The sequence below is a fragment of the Carlito syrichta genome, unplaced genomic scaffold (assembly GCF_000164805.1).
Source record: "Carlito syrichta isolate Samal-C Ts95f unplaced genomic scaffold, Tarsius_syrichta-2.0.1 Scaffold301957, whole genome shotgun sequence".
In the NCBI taxonomy this organism is placed as follows: Eukaryota; Metazoa; Chordata; class Mammalia; order Primates; family Tarsiidae; genus Carlito; species Carlito syrichta.
The window spans coordinates 116,672-138,290 of NW_007246053.1; the positions used below are offsets into that span (position 1 = coordinate 116,672).

General features: G+C 41.5%; 1 pseudogene across 1 annotated transcript; it reads right to left on the minus strand.

The window, feature by feature from the left end:
• Positions 1–287: 287 nt before the first annotated feature.
• On the minus strand, positions 288–1,084 carry LOC103258099 (annotated as a pseudogene). Its single transcript, XR_002481843.1, has one exon. The product of XR_002481843.1 is annotated as a ras-related protein Rab-5A pseudogene (transcript).
• Positions 1,085–21,619: the final 20,535 nt, after the last annotated feature.

Sequence of the window (21,619 nt, forward strand, 5' to 3'; positions counted from 1 at the left end):
TGAATACTGTAGCTAAGTAAAACTTTAGAATCCCCTTCCAAAAAAGTTTTTGGAAAGCCCAAATTAGTAAGTTCCAAATCTTTGTCACAGGTGACTACCAGTGTGAAGAAACTGGCTGGTTAACTGTGGTCCATACGGTCGTTTGTCTGTGTCCCTAGTGATGAGAAGTTTCTGCCCCTAACCTTTCAATGAAACAAGTATACACACAGCTCTCATTTTCCCTTTCTATTGCTGAAACATTAGTCAGAGGGACACATGCATGTTATTAAAAATTAAGTTCAAAACACTTAAAATAATTCTGTATTAGAAACTTTACTCTATCATAAGTCTCTTCTTTTTAGAAGTCATACTGGGCTGGTTAAATGCTCCAATTCCATTGTTATTAACATTTAGGAAGCAGAAGAATATTCATTCCAGTTAGTTCAAACTGGGGGTCTAGTTACTACAACACTGACTCCTGGTCGGTTGTGTGGATTCAGTAAGGTCTACTCCTCTTCCTCTGGCAGAATTTGCTCCTGGATTCTGTGGTTCATTCTTAGGCAATTTTTTAGCTATTGCCATGAATATTTCATTTACATTCACTGATGTTTTAGCTGACGTCTCCATGAATAATAAACTGTTGTCATCTGCATAGGACTGTGCTTCCTGGAAGTCTACAGCTCTTTTATTTGCTAGGTCAGCCTTGTTTCCTGATAAAGCTATTACAATGTTAGGACTTGCTTGCCTCTGAAGTTCTTTAACCCAATTTTTTGCTCTTGCAAAGGACTCCTCATTTGTGACATCATACACAACTATGGCAGCTTGCTTTCCTCTGTAATACATTGGGGCTAGGCTATGGTATCGTTCTTGGCCAGCTGTATCCCAGATTTCAAACTTTACTGTAGTGTCATCAAGACACACAGTTTGGGTTAGAAAAGCAGCCCCAATGGTACTCTCTTGAAATTCATGAAACTTGGCCTTTCACAAAGCGAAGCACCAGGCTCGACTTACCGACAGCGGACTCGCCCAGAAACACTAGTTTGAACTGGCATATCTTATTTCCAGTATTGGGCCCGTTGGGTCTCGTTGCTCCTCGACTAACCATGTCCAAATCTGAAAGAAGTCCCTGATTTCAGACTCTTAACGGACTTCCAGAATGCAAGATGCCAATTTTTCTTCTTTCTGGAGGTAAAGCAACCTCCATCGCGGACTCAGTCGCTTCAGCCCGATTTCCCGCAGCCGAGCGAGATGAGAGTGATCTCCGCGGACGAAGGCGAGCCGGACTCGTCCTGGCGCCGTAGTGAGAACCGCCGCTGCTGGAGAAACAACACCGCTAGGAGCACCTCCACACGGGACCGGTGCCGCTGCTACTCGGGGTCATGGTTTCTTATCCAGTTTGCCATTCTGTCTCTTTTCACCGGTGCATTTAGTTCATTCACATTCAGGCTGATTATTAAAATGTGATTGTTTATCGTTGTCATGAGGTTCTTATAAAATTTTTTCTTTGCTTGTTTTCTTTTGACTTTGGGGTTGATATATGTGTGTGTTTTCAAGTTTCTTGTTGTGCTGTATTCTCTGTTGATTCTGTGCTCTGCTGTTCTCTTGGGAAGTGTGTGGTCATTCTTTTTTTTTTCTTTCTTCTGTGCTTAATACCTTTTTAAGTGTCTCCTGTAGAATTGGTTGGGAAACTGCATAATCTCTTAGGGATTGGATGTCTCCATCACTGATGAAGTTGAGCTTGGCTGGGTAGGAAATTCTTGGTTGAAATTGTTTATCTTTGAGGACTTTGAATATAGGGCTCCAGTCCCTTCTTGCATGTAGTGTTTCTGCTGATAGGTCTGCTGCTATTCTGATTGGTTTGCCCTGGTAGGTAGTTTGACCTTTCTCTCTTGCTGCCTTTAGGACCTTTTCTTTTGTGCCTACTTTGTGTAGGCAAATTATTATGTGTCTAGGGGTTGGTCTTCTCATTTGATATTTTGTGGGGGTTCTCTGTATCTCTTATGCTTGACTGATCACATCTCTGGTAAGATGGGGAAAGTAGCTCCAAGTTGTTCTCCATTTCCCTTTCTTCTTCTGGGTTGCAAATCAGGTATAGGTTTGGCCTCTTGACATAATTGCACATCTCTTATAAGCTTTGTTCTTTCTTCTGAGTCTCCTTTCTATGTTTTTTTTTTACAGATCTGGTTAATTTAATGTTCTGGTCTTCAGGTTCTGAGATTCTTTCTTCAGCTTGATTAATTCTGCTTTCCATGCTTGTCATCTTGTTATTTATTTCCTGGATGAAATTTTTTATTGCCAAAATCTCTGTTACAAGTTCTTTCAGTGTTGCATCTTGTCTTTCTTGAGTCTTATTCACTCTTTCCATCCATTCCCGAATCCCTGTCATATTCTGGGGCCAGTCTTGTTGACTTCCATTGTTTGGGCACCAAGGTCTGATTTTCAGGAGTTTTGTCTTTGGTACACTTGAAATTGCCTGAGGTCTTCCTTTCATTTTTCCTCATTTGTGACAGATCTCTTGTTTTTCTCTTTTGCTCTGTTATTCAGTATCAGTGGGAGAGTCTTTCCCTGCTGATGCTTGCTCAGTCCTCTATTCTTCCCTGATCCCGTCTCTGGGTTTGTTCTATTTTGAAATAAGTTGGTGAATGGGAAGCTTTGCTGTCTCTTTTAGTTTTTGAAATTTGAATAAAGTAGGGGCTGGGGGGCTACGATTCAGAAACTACTTGCAAATTACAATGTTCACTTATGTGGTATGTGTTCCCTGAAACCCACACCCCACCACCACTCTGTATGATGATGCAAAGCAGAAACCAATGCAAAAAACAATTGAACACACACACACACACACACACACACACACACACACACACACACACACACGCTCCTACCACAAAGTGAATAGAGAAGAAAAACAGAAAGACTGGGGACGGGGTGGGGGAGGAATTCAGGTCAAACCCTCACACATGTATTGACACACACTTTAAACTTTAATAAATGAAAATTAAAAAACTCAGAAGAACAAAAGAGCAAAAACAAACCAAAACAACAGCAAAATTGAAAGATCAACACTCAATCATTCACATATACACATAAACAGAAAACGACAAATAAAAGAAGAAAGAAACAGAAAAAGAAAAGAAAAAAGTTTTGGGGGATGTAGATCAAACCCTCACATACACATTTATGCACAAAGGAAAAATATTTTAAAAATAGAGGAACTAACAAACAAACAGTCAAAAAATTTTAAAAAATTAAAAAAAAATTGAAAATTAAAAAATAAAAAACCTGCCATCTTGTGGCAGGCTCTGTAATTGTTCCCCTGATTAGGTCTTTCCTGCAGAGCCACCTCTTTCACTCTCTCCTCAGTGTCCGAAGCAGAGAAGGAGGAGGGGCAGTGGAGGTGGGTGGGGCAGCAGTCCCCCCCCCACTTTTGTATGATCAGGGAGATCTCCTCTGGTGGGGAGTTATGGGATTATCTCTTCCCCAGGTATGTACGCATGTGGGGGAAGGGAAAGGGGGAGGAGGAGGTGGGGTGCCCCAGCCAGGCCTATCCTGGAATGGAGTTCTCCTATTGTGACCGATGTCCAGGCTCCACCTGGGTTTGTCCCTCTTAGTCGTGGCCCAGCTGTGTGGGTCTGATGTTCAGAGGATTGCTGGGGAGGAGGGGGTTTGGGTCAGCCCCAGACTCACCACTGGTCTCTTTGGAGTTTTTTTTCATCCTTTTCTGGCCACACCGTTTGTCCTGCGACTGGATCAGGGTAGGGGGTGGTACGCCTGGAACCCAGCACTTGTCAGGCCCCTCTGAAGTTTGTGATTTCAGGATATTCCCTCTGGGTCACAATCAATCCTTGAGTTGTTGACTGCCAGTCACAGAGATCGGGTCTGTTGTTCTGTGGTGAGCAAGTTGGAGTACTTTCCTGCCCACCTTCAAGATGGTGGTGGGGTGCCTCTTTTGTCCTATTTCCTGGAAGTTTGCCTCTGGACTTCCTCCACAGACCCTGCTGCCAGTGCCCTCTCAGGTGCTGAAGTGGTTAGGCAAAGCCAGGAGCTGGCAGTCTCTCTCCTGCTGTGATGGTGAGGGAGAGCCTGGGACGATGGTTTTTCCTTGCCACTTTTTCACAGGAAAACTTTTGTCCATTAAAAAAAAAATGGTGCTCGGTTTCTGCGACCTGGGAAGAACCAGGGACGAAACAGAGAAGCTGCAACACCAGGGGGCTGGCCACTTGCTCACGAGCCCCCACTTAGACATTCTCTCCCAGCATTTTCTTCCCAGGGAGGGTTTGTTGACTTAAAAAAAAAAGAAAAAGGAGCCGGGCTCGGTGGCTCAGCCTGTAATCCTGCGCCTTTGGGAGGCTGAGGTGAGTGGATTGCCTGAGCCCGTGGGTTCGAGACCCGCCTGGGCAGCAAGACCTCATCTCTACAATAAATCAAAAAATCAGCTGGGCATGGTAGCGCGCGCCTGTAATTCCGGCTACTTGGAAAGCTGAGGCGGAAGGATCGCCAGAGCCCAGCAGGTCGAGGCTGTGGTGGCCGGGAGCGGCCACTGCACTCCAGTCTGGGCGACAGAGTGAGACTCCAACTCAAAAAAAAAAAAAAAAAAAGAAAAAGAAAATGGCACTTGGCTTCTGGATCCTGGGAGTTGCTATGGTCCAAGCCCAGCAGCTGTGGCACCAGCCGCTGTACCAGGAGAGCCCTGGCTGCTAGCTCCCTAGCCCTCACTCAGTCAGCCACTCACACGCCCATTTGCTCATCAGCATGTACATAAAATTTTCCATACACTCACACACATGGGGAATCACATAGTCCTACTGGCTCAGCTGTCATCTTCCCAACCCTCCCTCACTCCCAAGTATTTCCAATTCTCCAGTAGAACTATGACATGAATCACAGATGCAAACCATGTATGTACTTTCACACTTTCTAGTAGCTGTATCAAAAGATACAAACTAAATAAGTGAAATTGATTTTGACATTATATTTTATTTAACCTGATATATCCCAAATCTAGCAAGAAATATAAAATGTTAATGAGATATTTTGCGTTATTCTTGAAGCTGTCATTAAATCCAAAGTGTATTTTATACTTTTTTTGTCCATCTCAATTTGGACAAGCCACATTTAAAGTACTCAATAGACATGTGGATAGTAGCTACTGGATTGGACAGTGCAGCTTGAAGACGTGGACTCTTCTGGCTCACTCAGATGAGGGTTCCATGCATGAAACACTCCACATGCACACTAGATCAGAGGAAATCATGCCAGATTTCTTTTGGAGGATGGTAGTATTCAGAAAGGTATTCTAGAAGCATGTGAATAATGACATGAACTCTTTCTAGATCTCAAATTTCATTTTTCAAAAAAATTTCTATTTTACTTTATCCAAAAACATTGGCCTTTATTTTATTTTAATTAATTAATTTATTTTGAGTTGGAGTCTTACTCTGTCACCTAGACTGGAGTGTAGTGGCAAGCTCATGGCCACTGCAGCCTCGACCTGCTGGGCTTAGGCGATTCTTCCACCTCAGCCTTCCAAGTAGATGGAACTGCAGACATGTGCTACCATGCCCAGCTTATGACCTTTATTTTAAAAAAGAATCAGTAACCATAGCTTATTAAAGGTTGTGGTATATATGAATTGTGGGGTCCATGTAGTTCTCTGTGCACTAGCTGCAGTTACAACCTGTTCTCTTATGCCTCAGAAATCATAGCAGAATGCAAACAAGCAATGGTATCATTCTTATTGGGGTTATCATAAATCCACTTTAGTTATCAGAAAAGTAAATAATCTGGGAATGCTGCACTTTATTAAAAGGAACAAGTTAGCTATAACACACCTTGCAACTACCAAAATGCTGTTGTTGACCTGGGTTCCAGGGACACCCATGAGATGTCTGTGTGTCTGCACACTGAAATCACTTGGGGGATTTTTAAAAAAATGGTGGTGACTGTGTCCCCATCCAAGATATTCTGATTTCAGTAGCTCGGGATGTGGCTTGGGCATCGGAATTTTTAAAAGACTCCCCAGGTGAGTGTAATATATTGCAAAGTTTGAGAGCCACTGTTATAAATAAATGTAAGTTTCCTTCCCTCATTTCTTTCTGATTCCACAGTTGGAGTAAATGGGTTGTTGGTACAAGTGTCTGAACTTAAGATTCCTGCAGTTAAATATTAGTGAGTCGTTCATGCCGCAGTTGGTACAATTCTGAGTCCTTAGGCTCAGGGAGATTAATTAAATGCATTGCTTAATTTTTCTGTAACAAATTCATGTTTATTTTGAGTTCCCATTCTATAGAGGATATGTATTATATCTCACTAATTGGGTCTCCTGCCTTTTCTCCAAAGCATCTAAGTTTTAGGAAAACTTACCTGATTGTGACTAGGGGGCCCATATTGTCCTTGATGTCATCTGTTCAAATTTGTGTTCATTAAGACTGTCACCATTCTTTCCACCTGTCCCATTCACATTATTGGGGAAATATAAATAAAAACAAAACTCTCCCCTCATCCCACATCTGAACAGAAACTGGAAGATAGGGATACTATCTCCTTTGATGTTTACATTTCAGAAAGATAGCTCCCAGGACCTTGAGAAAGACATTCTTGGGTCATAAAGCTAGCAAAAGGCCTATCTAGTCTTCAAAAATATTTATATCCATTTCAAAGAGAAGAAAAAAATATTTATAAGTTTTCAAAAGTACTTATGATTAAATGCTCCCTGATTTGTAATTATATTACAAAGCTGTACTAATAAAAATGGTATGGTACTGGCATACAAACTGAAGCATAGACTCATAAACAGAATAGAGAACTCGGAAGTATATCTAAACAAAATATAGTCAACCAATTTTTGACAAGGGCATCAAGGGGACACAATAGTGAAAGAATCATCTGTTCAATAAACAATATAGGGAAAACTGGATTTCCACATGCAAAACAATGAACTGGAACCCTTATGTTACATATACTAAAATCAACTCAAAATAAATAGAAGACCTAAATGTAAAATCTGAAACCTTAAAACTCCTGGAAGACAACATAGGACAAAAGTTCTTTGACATTGGCCTCGGCAATGGTTTTTGGATATCATACCAAAAGTTCAGGCTACAAAAGCAAAAATAAACAAACAGGACTATACAAATGAAAAAACCTTCTACACAGCAAAGGGAACAATCAACACAATAAAAAGACAACTTATGGGCTGGGAAAAAAATATTAGCAAACCACATCTGATAAGGGGTTAATATCTAATATTTATAAAGAATGCTTACGACTCAATAGCAGAAAAAAAAATAAGCTGGTTAAAAAATGAGCAAAGGATCTGAACAGACATTTCCCCAAAGGAGATATAAACATGGCCAATAGATAGATAAAAAGGTGTTCAACATCACTAATTATCAGGGAAATGCAAATTAAAACCACTGCAAGGTATCACCTCACACACATTAGGATGGCTATTATAACAAACAAAAAGAGATAGCAAATATTGACTGAAGTGTGGAGAAAAAGGAACCCATTACACGGTTGGCGGGAATGTAGATTGGTGCAGCCATTATGGAGAGCAGTATGGAAGTTTCTAAGAAATAAAAAAATAGAACTACCTTATGACCCAGCAATCCTTCTCCGGGTATAGTCCCAAAGGAGATGAAATCACCACCTCATAAAGATATCTGCACTCCCATGCTCATTTTTGCCTTGTTCACCATAGCTGAGATGTGAAAATAACCTAAGTGTCAACAGATGAATGGATCAAGAAACCATGGTATATATATGAGGGAGGACACCCCCCAAAATTTATTTATACAAAATTGTGTATTTATTCTTACATGTTTAAACTTTAGTCACCTTCAAAGTACACTCCGTTTGATACAATACACCTATCAAGATGCTTTTTCCATGGCTCAGAAGAGTTTTTGAACTTGTCCATTTTGATGCCTTTTAGTGCTTCTGCCTTTTTTGTTTCACCTTTTCCACATTGTCAAAATGTTTCCCTTTGAGGACTTTTTTCATCTGGGGAAACAAAAAAAAAGTCGCTCGAGGTGAGATCAGGTGAATAGGGAGGGTGAGACATGGGGGTCATGCCATTTTTTTGTCAAAAACTGCTGAACACTCAGCGTGGTGTGGGCAGGTGCACTCATAAATCACCCATCATGAAATGGGCAAACATGTTGAAAGACTCTCCAGAAAGAAAAATTCACTGAAGCCGAACACAGCCTCTCATAACAACGCTAGCTGATACATGAATGCTGTTGGGTTTCTAGAACACTTACCTAGCAGGGAAGCCTATTCTACAAGGGGCCTGCCCTCCAAAAAATAATTCTGGTTTCTTTTGGGTTTCCCCTCATACATACAGTGGAATATTAGTTTACTTTTAAAAGGAGATCTTGCCATTTGCCACAACATGAATGGACTTGGAGGACATTGTGCAAAGCAAAATAAGACAGGCACATGGTCTTAGTTACGTGTGGAATCTAACAAAAAAAAAAAAAGACATGGAAAAATAAAATTGTGGTTACCGGAAGCGGGATGTGGGAGAAGAAAAAAGGGGAAATGAAGGCCAAAGGATACAAAGTAGCGATCCTTCCACCTCAGCCTTCCGAGTAGCTGGAATTACAGGCATGTGCTACCACGCCCGGCTAATTTTTTGATTTATTATAGAGATGAGGTCTCGCCAAGTTGCCCAGGCGGGTCTCGAACCCGCGGGCTCAGGCAATTTACTCACCTTGGCCTCCCAAGGCGCGGGATTGCAGGCTGAGCCACTGAGCCTGGCGTGAGTCTGTCTTTTTAATCAAGCATGCATTTTCATAGGATTATAGATGCATAATTAGTCAGCAAATAAGGGATTTTTTTAAAATTAAAAAAAAATTGCTATAAATGACAGGCCTTTACCAACTTGTCCCCTTTTTATTGTGTTGTTGATTTTTCTGCATATAGGAGCAGGCCTTTACACGATATGGTTTAATCTTGTGTTTTATGTATCAGTTAAGAATATAATTAGGTAAAGAGTTTTCTGTGGGAATGTGTGTGTCAGCATTTTCCAGCATGTTTTCAAAGTGTATGAGAAGTGCTTACATGCATTTCTGTATGTCCTGAACATGCAATTCATATGGAATAATTAGGCAGGGAACATTATACTCTTGGTCTTAGTCCTGGCAGATACTGAATTCATTTTTTGCTGCTGTCACTCAAGAGTAAAAAGCAGGGCAGTTTTTCGTCAACCCTTTGCTGTTGGGTCCTGTTTTCTCTGCCATTTTCCAGATGCTTCTCCTTCCTACCATGTTTACTGCAGCCCAACTCATACAGACTCTTCATGTTCAAAAATGAACTTTACTAGAGGGAGAACTCACTTTAGGACACCAGTTACACACAAATACAATTCATGTTACATCAGTAGCCTTGCAGACTATAAGCACCTAACAATGCTATTCAGCAGGAAATTTCCTTTTCTCTATCCATTTACATCTGGAGTTGCCTTAATTAAGTTCCAGCCTTGAGGTTATAGTTTGTGTACTTATTCACCAGTTGCACTGAAGCTAGGGTATTGATCTTTCCTTTCTGATCTCTGGAAGAGAGATCTTAGTTGGGCCTAGGTATATACACCAATTTGACAGGCCTTCCCTTTGATCTTCTTGTCTTGAAATTTTTGATTTTTCTAAATCTGCTTTCCCTGACTTATGGCATTGGTGCTGGTCTTCTATTAAGTGTCCTGGATACTCTGGTCTTAGTCTTTATTCTAGACAATTGAATCCCTTGCACTTGAATTTATCCTTCCTTGAATTTTTTTCCTCTGTTTTCTTCTTTTTCTCTCTCTTTTAAGATGTTTCTTTTGTTAAAAAAATGTTTATTTAGGTCATTCTCACAGGCTTTCCACTCTGCATACCAATTTTCAGCATCCAGACACTATTCCTCTGACATATATTCCTTAATATTGCCCAAATCTCCCTCTGGAAACAACTACGAATTTTCTTCTTTCTAACCTGGACTGCATTTCTCCTTATAATATTTGGTAACCATTATCCAGTGGTTTAAAATATACATTTTTTAGTTATTCAAGGGCCTTTTTCTTTCTTTTTTTTTTTTTTTTTAATTGGAGTCTCACTCTGCCACCCAAGCTGGAGTGCAGTGGCATGCTCACAGCCACCGCAGGCTTGACCTGCTGGGCTCAGACGATCTTTCTGCCTTAGCCTTCCAAGTAGCTGGAGCTACAGGTGTGTGCCACCATGCTCATCTAATTTTTTGATGTATTGTAGAGACGAGATCTCTCCATGTTGCCTAGGCTAGTCTTGAACCCATTGACTCAGGCAATCCTCTCGCCTCAGCCTCCCAAAGTGCTGGGATTATAGGTATGAGCCACTGCACTTGGCTGCCTTTTTAATTTTTAATTTTGAGGTCATTGTAGGTTCAGTTGTAAGAAATAGTACAGAGAAATTCAACATATCCTTTCTTGAGTTTCCCAATGGCAACTTTCTGTAAAACTATAGGACATTCCAACCAGGATATTGTCACTGTTACAGGCAAGATACAGAACGATTCCATCACCTTGATGACCTCTTGCCAAGGGCCTTCTGAGTGTTGGCTCTGGGCAGTGTGCCGGGCACCATGAGCGATGCAGAAAGGAACCAGACACTGGTCTGGCCAACATCGCTACTCCAGTGCCAGGTAGAAGTAGGAAGTCCACAATGAGGCACTTCTGAAGAGGAGTCCGTTACTTTTTTTTTTTTTTTTTTCCTCTGAGGGGATCAGAGATGGCTAGTAAGGGCAAACACAAATTAAAAACAAGAGGCAGTCGGGCTCGGTGGCTCAGCCTGTAATCCCGCGCCTTTGGAAGCTGAGGTGAGTGGATTGCCTGAGCCCGCGGGTTTGAGACCTGCCTGGGCAGCGAGACCTCATCTCTAAAAAAAATCAAAAAATCAGCTGGGCGTGGTAGCGCATGCCTGTAATTCTGGCTACTTGGAAGGCTGAGGCGGAAGGATCGGAAGGATCGCCGGAGCCCAGCAGGGATCGCCGGGAGCGGCCACTGCACTCCGTCTGGGTGACAGAGTGAGACTCCAACTCAAAAAAAAAACCCAAAAAACCCGAGAGACTTCATTCTTTCTGTTAGAAATAAGGAGACACCTTTCATAGTTCCTTAGAGCCTTTACTTTAGAAAAACGTGTAAATTCTTTCTCTGTCTCTGTGAAATGCAAGTCAATCTCTTAAAAGGTAAAATAAGTCTCTTGCCAGTTTTACAACCAAGGAGTGCCTTTCTCTGGGTCTGGGAAACATCTCTTTGGAGTGTAAACATGCCAGGAAGATAATATCCCTGTCTCCTGGGTTCTGGGCAGGTGGGGTGAAGGAGACTCATTTCAGCAGGCACCTTGCTCCAATACGACCTCTTGTTATGAAGATACGAGACATTTATTTTTCCTTTATAAAAAGCCTACTAACACAGATGGTCACCCAAATTATGGGTAAAACTGGGATGAACTGTGTGTGCAATGGTGCCATTAAGTCCTCTCACTTGAGGCCTGGTTGTTAGTCTTGAAAACACACATGTGATGGGTGTATCTGCTTGGCTACGTGAAGGGTGTACTCGCCTTCTGCCTTCGCCTGTAGATTGCCTGTGATATGCAGCCCATTCTGGTTGAATGCTTTCCCATAATAAAACTGTTTTTTTTCTCTGTCACTTTTTAGAAAGGATTTATGGGTCAGAAGATTTTGTTTTTAATTTTATATCCTCAACAGATTTCATGAAGGAGGTAGTGTCTGACCTTGGCTATAAAGGATAGAGTAGATATACGTGTTATAGGCAATTTGCTTAAACATATCTAATGTTTCTCATTCATAATTTAACCCACACGTGAGACCCTGCTTTAGGCAGGTGGCAGAGAATTTGCTTTGAAATTTTAAATTTTTTTTTAAAATGGAGGTGAAATTCACATGATATCAAATTATCCATTTTAAAATGTGCAATTCATTGACATTTTGTACATTCACAGTGCTGTATAATCCACACCTCTCTCTAGTTCCAAACTATTTTCATCACACCAAAAGAAAACCCAGCCTATTAAATAGTCACTCCACATCTCCCCATTTTACCAGTCCCCCCTAAACCACCAATTTGTTGTCTGTCTCTATGGTTAGCAGCACTATTTGATAGAGACCTTCTAATGTTCGTCCATGTTGCCGCAGCCCCTAGAGAAGGGCACTGCCAGTGGGTAACTTCAGGGGATCCTTGACTTCCCTGCAGACTATGCCCAACGATGTAATCCCTATTTACTTCCCTTCTTAGTAATCATAGGTTTGAACTAGTATCAAATGTAATTGTAAGTCTTGTGATTTGTATAATTTTTGCATCAATGTAATTGTGAGTCTTGTGACTTGTGTAGCTTTTGTAATGCACGATATAATTCCCTTACTCTAAATGGAAAACGCAGTTGTAACTTAAGTCCTATACAATGCGCTGCTGATCACATGGCTAATGCATAGGTACCGACAACTCTGGACTATAAAAGTGAACTGTAAAAGCCTGGAGGGTGAGGAGAACCATTTTAGAAGGACCTCAAGTCTGGCTCTGCTCCCTGGATTCCAACTTAGAAATAAACTTCTTTCTACCAGTTCCCTGCCCCTTGTTTTATCGGTATCAAGGGTGAGCAGCAAAGCATTACTTAGTAACATGTTCATAATAGCCATAAGGTGAAAACAACCCAAGTTTCCATCAACGAATGAATGGATGAATTTCTGCTAGCTCCACACAATAGGCCATTTTAAAGAATCAGGTAACGCTATGATGAGGGTGAACCTTGAACACATGACACCAAGTGAAAGAAGCCAGACATAAAAGGTTGCAACTTTAAGCTTATATCTGTATGAAATACACAGAACAGGTAAAACATTTATCTATCTATATCTATCTATCTATCTATCTATCTATCTATCTATCTATCTATCTATCTATCTATCTATTTTTGCAGAGATGGAGTCTCACTATGCCCAGGCTGGTCTTGAACTCCAGGCCTCAAGCGATCCTCCTGCCTCAGCCTCCCAAAGTGCTAGGATTACAGATATGAGTCATCCTGTCCAGTCATAGAATAGGTAAGCAACTTTTTTTTTGAGGGAATAAGTTAGTACAATTTTGGGAAGACATTACAGGTAGGCTTTGAGCCCTTATCTAAGATGGTGGGGAGCATTTTCTAGTAAAGAGAAGTAGTAAAATGGAAGAGTCAGGGAGCAGAAAAATCAGGGAGTGACTGACAACAGAGGAAGCAAGAGTTTACAAAATCTCCCCCACCTGGCTCTCAATGTCCATCCTACCCGAGCAAGCTTGTGTGAAGCTTCTCTGACAACAGTGACCTGGACATTCACCCCACACAACTGTCGTAGCTGTAATAGTTGAGTCCCCAGAGTTCAAATGTTGAGTTTAATCGTATGTGCCTGAAATACCTTGAAGGCAGGACCCAGCTTTGGTTTTCCCTTTTCGCCCTCCAGTGGCCTTTCCAGCTAGACTGCAGTCCAAAGACACTTGAGTGGACCATGATCCAAGGAATCACGTGTTCTTGTGTTTCAGGAAAGCTCATATACCTTTCAGCATTAGCTTTGCTTGTTCTTTGCCTTCACACAGTGGCTTGAGTGACTGAATTCTATTTTTAGGCTCAAAAGTCCTCTCCCTGCCCAAACTGGTCCCATGAATGTGCCCACCCCAGAAGCAAGCTCCCCCGTCTTGGGACCCTTTCTGCCTCTCCATCCTTCAGGTCCACTGCCTTTTGGTTTCCTGCTGCCAGTGGTGAGCCCCGACTTTCTCTGGGTGGGACTCTGTTAGATGGATGTGCCACTCTCCCCTCATCCTTCTCTTCTTCCTTTGCTTTTAAGACTTCCCAGCTAGTCTTGAAGGAGCTGAGTGTCTTCCAGTTGCTCTACCCTGCTGTATCTTTCTGGAGGCCATAACGTGCACAGCCACAGCACGCTTGTCCTTGGGTATCCATGGGGACCTCTTTCTAAGGATGCTTGCTCTATCAAACTGGAGTAATACTATTGGGCTTTTTTTTTTTTTTTTGAGTTGGGGGTCTCACTCTGTTGCCCAGGCTGGAGCACAATCATGGCTCACTGCTGCCCCCATGTCCTGAGCCCAGCTCAACCTCCCCAGGAGCTGGGACAACAGGCACATGCCACCACGTCCAGGTAGTTTTTTGATCTTTTGTAGAGATGAGGTTTTGTTATGTTGCCTAGGCTGGTCTCAAACTCCTGGACTCAAACAATCTTCCCACCTTGGTCTCTCAAAGTGCTGGAATTACAGGCATGAGCTACTATGCTCTGCCTACTTGGGCTTTTGACAGAGATAAATTTTACAAATTTTAGCTGCACATAAAAATTGTTTTAAATTGTATTTTCCCACAGGCATCATGGAAGAGATAGTATTCGACCCTGGCAATTAAATGAACAGCATTTAAAATATATAGATTAACAAAAATTCTATCTGTCCACAACCTTGTGAGGTTCAACACACTTGATAATTGTTTTCTTTTTAACTAGATTGTCAATCTCTTAAGGGCAAAAAAGGCCTGTCTTATATTTCTTTTTTTTTTTTTTTTTGAGCCAGAGTCTCTGTTGCCCAGACTGGAGTGCAGTGGCACACTCACAACCCCCCAGCGTTGACTTGCTGAAATCAGTTGATCCTTCTGCCTAAGCTACCAAGTAGTCAGAACTACAGGTGCACACTACCACACTAATTTTTTAAAAAATATATTGTAGAGACAAGGTCTCACCAAGTTGCCCAGGCTGGTCTCGAACCCCTGGACTCAGGCTATTTCTTTAGAACTTGTCCCAAATCCGTCTTCCCACTAGTCCCTTACTTAAACTTAGCATTTAATGCTGTTGAACAAACAAATGAATACCAGAGTAGACAATCTTTCATTCACTTTGTATACTGTCTTGAATGTTTATTGTTAAACTTCTCTTAAAATATGTTTTGAATTCTGGAATTTTTCACTGCAAGGTTCAAATTTGTTTTGACTTTTAATTGTATAATCAGGAGAGGAGTAGCTCACTTAGGGATTACTGTTGTATATTTAGGATTCAATGATAATCTTTTCCAACTCTTGGGTGTGGTGCTGTGTTCAGATTAATGATGCAAAACGGTATGTCAGCAAGTATCCAGTTTAAGGCAACTTAATTACATCTATAGAGCATATGATTATACATGAGTCTAATACTTTTACTTCAGTAAATAATTTTGAGCATTCCTGGGGTCTTTTTTATTTTCAACAATAATTGTCTTCGAAACCTCCTTCAGTAGCCACAATATCAGCAACTTATGCTTTGAAAGAGATGGCCGTTGAAGTCAGTATTGCTTAAGAATTAGGAAAACAGGCAAGGCGGATTAGTGGCTCACACCTGTAATCCCAGCTCTTTATGAGACTGAGGTGGGAGGATGGTTTGAGCCCAGGAGTTTGAGACTAGCCTGAGCATCGTAGCGAGACTCTGTCTCTACCAAAACTAAAAAAAAGTTAGCGATTCATGATGGCACGTACCTGTAGTCCAAGCTGCTTGGGAAGCTGAGGCAGAGGTCGAGGCTGCATGCAGTAAGCTGTGATTGTGTCACTGCACTCCAACCTGGGCAACTGTAAGACCCTGACTCAAAAAAAAAAAGAAGAGAACGTTTCCAGTTCTCTTCAATATATCCTCAGTGTTAATCTTTTTACATTTAATTTAATTTCTTTTTTTAAGTTGAACTCTCACTCACTCTTGCCCAGGCTGGAGTGCAGTGGTGTGCTCACAGCTACCACAGCCTCTGCCTTCTGGGTTCAGGCAATCCTTCTGCCCCAGCCTTTGAAGTAGCTGGAAGTATAGGTGTGGGCCACTACATCCAGCTATTTTTTTTTTTTTTTTTATTTATCGTAGAGACGTGGTCTCGCCAAATTGCCCAGGTTAGTCTTGAACCCCTGGGCTCAGGAAATCCTCTTGCCTCTGCCTCCCAAAGTGCTGGGATTTACAGGCGTGAGCCACGGCACCCAGCCTCAGTGCTAATCTTAGAGATTAAATAAAACAGAATCCATCTTTATTTCAACTGTGTGATACCTTTGATAGTTAAGCTGTATACCTTATTATTTTACTTCTGCAAAGTTCACAATCAATACGTTTTGTACTATCTATGAAAAATAACCTGGTAGTAAGATAAAAGCATGCATAATTTATTTTCTGATTCAGTATTTAACACTGTTGTTGATTTCTTGCAGACTGTAGTCTGTAACACTGTGCTCTTTTGTAACACAAAGTGTTCTGAAATTGGCGAACATTTTTGAACATTTTTCACTTGCAATTTTTTTTTTTGCTCCTCAATTTGAGTTTTGTTTCTCCTTGGCTTCTAACACCACTGGCCTACAGTTTTTTTTTTTTGTTTTTTTTTAAGTTTAATAGATTTTAAGATGTCTTTTGGCTTCAATTGCAAACAATTACATTTGAAAATTAATGAACTTTCTGAAATGTAGTCTTCTTGTTTCTGAAAAACAAAATTGTTGTCAGGGCAAGGATAGATGATTAGTGATTCCACATTCTGCCACACCTTTTGCAAATACTTTTCACACTGTTGCCTTCAGAAAATTCATTATACTAATCCATCAAGCTTCAGCTCCTTCTTAATTGTTTTTCTCAAATGTGTCAACTCACTGGTGGCTTGGTGCCATCTGTCATTGCTGACTTTAGAAATGAAATTTGATGATATGCTGACATACTGGTGTTACAGGCTTGGTTACCTTAAAAAATCATTACCGTTGAAACTTCTGGAAGAGGCACAACACTGGTGACTCATACCTTGACAGAGATGGCCATTGAAGTCAGTACTGTTTTAGAATTAGAAAAACATTCTTAGTGCTCTAAGAGATTGAGCAAAAAACCAGAACCCGCCATTTTATCACCTTCGTAGGAATTTATGTGATACCTCTGAGAGTTAAGCTATATTACCTTATTGCTGTGCCTGCATATTATAAGTGACCAATAAAGGTTTTTTTCAATTGAGTATAGCATCCACAAGACAGACTTATCGGCACGATTCTTTTCTCAATATGTTATTTTTGTGTGTGTGTGATTCACTTCTGGAAAGGACTTCTCTGTTGTGGTTCTTGGGATGAGATAATTCACACCTCAAAATATCATACTTAGTTATGAGTTTCTATAGTTTTTTTAGTCATTAAGCGATTTTTAGAAATGCAGCCTGAAATTCTGAACGTTTGTCAGATTGTGTAGAACTTTTGTTAAATGAGGGGGACCTAAAAAACCCCAGAATTGATTTATTAAAAATTGTGTATTTATTCTTAAATGTTTAAACTTTAGTCAGCTTCAAAGTACTCTGTTTGATGCACCTATTGAGATGCTTTTCCACTGCACGAAATAGTTTTTGAATTTGTCAATTTTGATGCATTTTAGTGCTTCAACTGTTTTTTTGTTTCATCTCTTCCACATCAGCAAAATGTTTCCCTTTGAAGACTTTTTTCATCTGGGGAAACAAACAAAAAGGTTGCTTGGACTTAGAGAGGGTGAGGCACAGGGGTCATGCTGTTTCTGGTCAAAAACTACTAACAAAGCTAGCTGGTATACTCATGCTGATGGGTTCCTAGAACACTTACTTAGTGGGGGAAGCCTGTACTACAAGGGGAGCGTTCTCCAAAAATTAATTCCGTGTTTTTGGGTCCCCCCTTGTATATCTTAGCACAGTTTGTAGGTAATTGTCCATTTGTTTCTCTGTTGTCTATTTCCCGTTGGGCTTTCCATTGTAACATCAAACTCAATATACCTGCAACTCGCCATGTCCTCTTTCCTTCAAATTCTACTCTCCCCATCAGCTTTCCAATTTTTATTCCAACTTGACATTTTAGAATTTTTGTTTACCCTGTCTTAGCTCTTTAAACTCTAATGAACCAAATTTTTTCTTCACTTCTTCTGGATTATCTCAGTCCAGAAAACTTCTAGTATATCCTTGAATTGCTGCAGTAACCTACTAACTTCCCTTCCAGTCTCCTTCCCCGCCACTCTGCTTCATCTTGCATAAGATGTGTATTTGTTTTCTTGTGCAATCCTTTTGATAGGTGACTTCGAAGCTGAAACGTTTGAGAGTTCCCTGTGGTCCTTAAGATTCGTCTACACTCATGAGAGAAGCTCTTAAGAGTCTCCAAGATTTGTTCCTGTTTGCACCTGCCTAGTCTTATCCCGGTCACACTCCAAGGTGAAGTCTTCACTTTGCCAGATTTGGTTTCATGGTTCCAAGTACCTCATGGTCAGTGCTCTCACTTTTCTTTTCTTTTTTTAAAAAATTGTTTTTATTATTTATTTATTTTTGAGTAGGAGTCTCACTGTCACCTGGGCTAAAGTGCAGTGGCATGATCATGGCCACTGCAGCCTCAGTCTTGCTGGGCTCAGGCGATCCTTCTACTTCAGCCTTCCAAGTAACTGGAAATACAGGCATGTGCCATGATGCCCAGCTAATTTTTTGATTTATTGTGGAGACAAGGTCTCAGTAAATTGCCCAGGCTGGTCTTGAATCCCTGGGCTCAGGCAATCCTCTCGCCTCTACCTCCCAAAGTGCTGGGATTACAGGTGTGAACCACCACACCTGGCAGTTCTCTCATTTTTCTTCATCCATATCAGCTTCATTTCTGCCTATTTAAATCTTTTCTTCAAAAATTCTAGCTTTGTCACCTTATTGAACTTAAAAGCATTGTTGCAAAGATACAAAAGAATATTTATAAAATATGTATAAGGTATTAAGGAAAACAAACAATAAATACCCATGAATCACTTCTAGTTTGAAAATAAAACTTTTTTTTTGGAGTTGGAGTCTCACTCTGTCACCCAGGCTGGAGTGCAATGGCACGCTCATGGCCACCCCAGCTTTGACCTGCTGGGCTCAGGCGATCCTTCTGCCTCAGCCTTCCAAGTAGCTGGAACTACAGACATGTGCTGCCACACCCGGCTAAGTTTCTGATTTATTGTAGAGACGAGGTCTTGCCAAGTTGCCAGAGCTGGTCTCGAACACACTGGCTCAGGCAATTCACTTGCCTCAGTCTCCCAAAGTGCTGGGATTACAGGCTGAGCCACTGAGCCTGGCGTAAAATAAAAAATTTTTACCAGCACCACTGAGTCTTCTTCGTGCTCTGACCATAAGCCCCTCCCCGTGTTCCGTTCCCTGAATTTTGTGCTTACCTTTTACTTGCTTTTCTTTTTAGCCTTACCTCATAAGTTTTGCGTCTCTAAAGTATATATTATGTTATAGTGGTACATGTTTTTGAGCTTTATGCACATGGAATAATGTATTTTTGACAACTTGCTTTTTAAAATAAATTCCTGAAATTCATCCTTGTTGTTGTGTATATTCTAGTGTATTGATTTTCTCTGGAATATTGAATTCTCTTCTTATAAAATAATTCACAATTTATTTATTCATCATATTGGTGATAAACCCTTGGGATATTTTCATTTTTTGCCTCTTCTTAAATCTTCACCCTCCGCCTGGGAGATAGCTCCTGTCTTCAGTTTTGAACCAAATTTACTCATGCTGTGAATAATTAGGGTCCTATTCTGCCAACAGACTTGGGAACAATGTGGTGGCCTAAGTTGCTGGTCCCGTTGTTCCCCGGGAGGCCGTGAGCTTTGCCTCCCAGTGTGCCTTCTGGTTTCCTTGAGAGACCACTGTGTCTCCCTCTGGTGACCCCGGCAATGCATAACTGCTACCTTCTTAGAGGCCCATATAGTATCTAAGAGTTCAATAATTTCTTTACCATATTTTATGTCTTTGTCCCCTGAGTTGATTAAGCCCTTCTCCTTTTATAAAGCCCCGTATGCATGGAGGATGGTGAAGGCATATTTAGTCAGTGTATATATTGACATTAATTCCTGCTGCTAACTGGAGGGCTTGGGTTAGTGCAATTAATTCTGCCTTTTGTGCTGAAGTCCCTTTTGGCAGAGGCTTTGCCTCAATGATGGACTGCAGAATTACTACAGAGTATCCTACCAACCGTTCTCCGTCCCTTATGAAGCTGCTACTGTCAGTGAAATAGTAGTCCTCATTGGAGTTCCTGAGAGGCTGGGTCTGTCAAGTCAGGTCGGCTGGAAAATACCTTGTCCATAACTTTGATGCAATCATCACAAGGTTGACCTGGCTCAGTAGGCAGCAAGGTTCCAAGTGAATGTGTGGATTCTCACATAACATGCCCTGGTACTTGACCATTCAAGCATGAGTCAACCAGTGTTGCCCCTGATATTCCATTAATGTCAACACTGAGTGTGGCACCTGGACTATTAGTTCTTGTCCCACAGTCAATGTGTCAGCCTCTACCAGTGAAAGGGCCGTGGCAGCGAGACACGGCCAGCCTTGAGTAACATAGTCAAGCTGCTTGGAGAGGTATGCTACTGGGTGGTGCCTGGATCCTAGCATTTGGATCAAGACCCCTACCGCTATTCCAGTACGCTCATGTGCATACAGTAAAAAAGGCTTAGATATGTCAGGGAGTCCCAGGCTAGGTGTGCTAACAAGGGCTTGCTTAATTTCCTCAAAGGTCTTCTTATTCCCATAGCATAGGTTTTCATTTTCCCCGCTTTGTGACCTCATAGAGAGGCTTTGCCTGCAATGAAAAGTTAGATATCCAAATTCTACAAAACCCTGAAGCCCCAAGAAATTCATGAACCTGATGTTTGGTAGTCAGAACTTGAATGGAGCAGACAATTTGCTTTCTCTCTGGGTTGAGCCGATGTTACCCTTGGGATAAATGGAAGTTGAGGTATTTTATCTTCTCTCGGCAGATCTGGGCCTTTTTCTCTGAAACTTTGTAGCCGGCCTTTCATAGGAGGGTAAGGGGCTGCTGTGCTCCTTCCATACAGTCCTCCCGTGTTTTCCTGGGCAGCAGCAAGTTGTCCACATATTGGAGCAGCGTACAGCCATACTGATCTGCGGGAAGACCTTCAAGCTAACATTGTACCAAAAATGGTTGGGGAATTTTTGAACCCTTTTGGCAGTCTAGTCCAAGTCAATTGGCCTTTATTGCCATTTTCAGGCTTTTCCAATTGAAAAGCAAAAATTGGTTGACTGTGAGGAGACAAGTGGATACCAAAGAAAGCATTTTGTGGTCTAAGCAGGTGAAGAAGGTGGCTTCAGTGAGGATAAGACTTAGGAGAGTGTAGGGGTTGGGGACAACCGGGTATAAAGTAATGGTGGCTTGATTTACTACTCGTAAGTCTTGAGCTGTCCTGTAATCATCTCTCTATTTCTGAACTGGCAGTAGCAGTGTATACCAGGATGACTGGCAGGGCCAGAGGATCTCATGTTTTAAAAGTCTCTCCTGGTCCTTTTGTATCCCAACCTGTGCCTAGCAAGGGATTAAATACTGTTTCTGATGGAGGGGCATGGCTCCCGGCTTCAGTTCTATTATCACTGGGGGAATGTTCTGGGCTAGTCTGGGGGATTGTCCTCAACCCACACCCAGCGCACCTTAAAGGGAAGATCAGGCTCTTGCCATGGCTTTTCTGTGAGACGATAGGGGCACCACTCTCCCCTTTCAGGATTCCCCAGGGATAAAGCTACCTGGACGTTGGAGTCGAAAGTTATTTGGGCTTGCAGCTTTCTCAAGAGGTCCTGACCCATTAAAGCCACTGGGCAATCCAGGAGGTATAGGAATTCATGGAC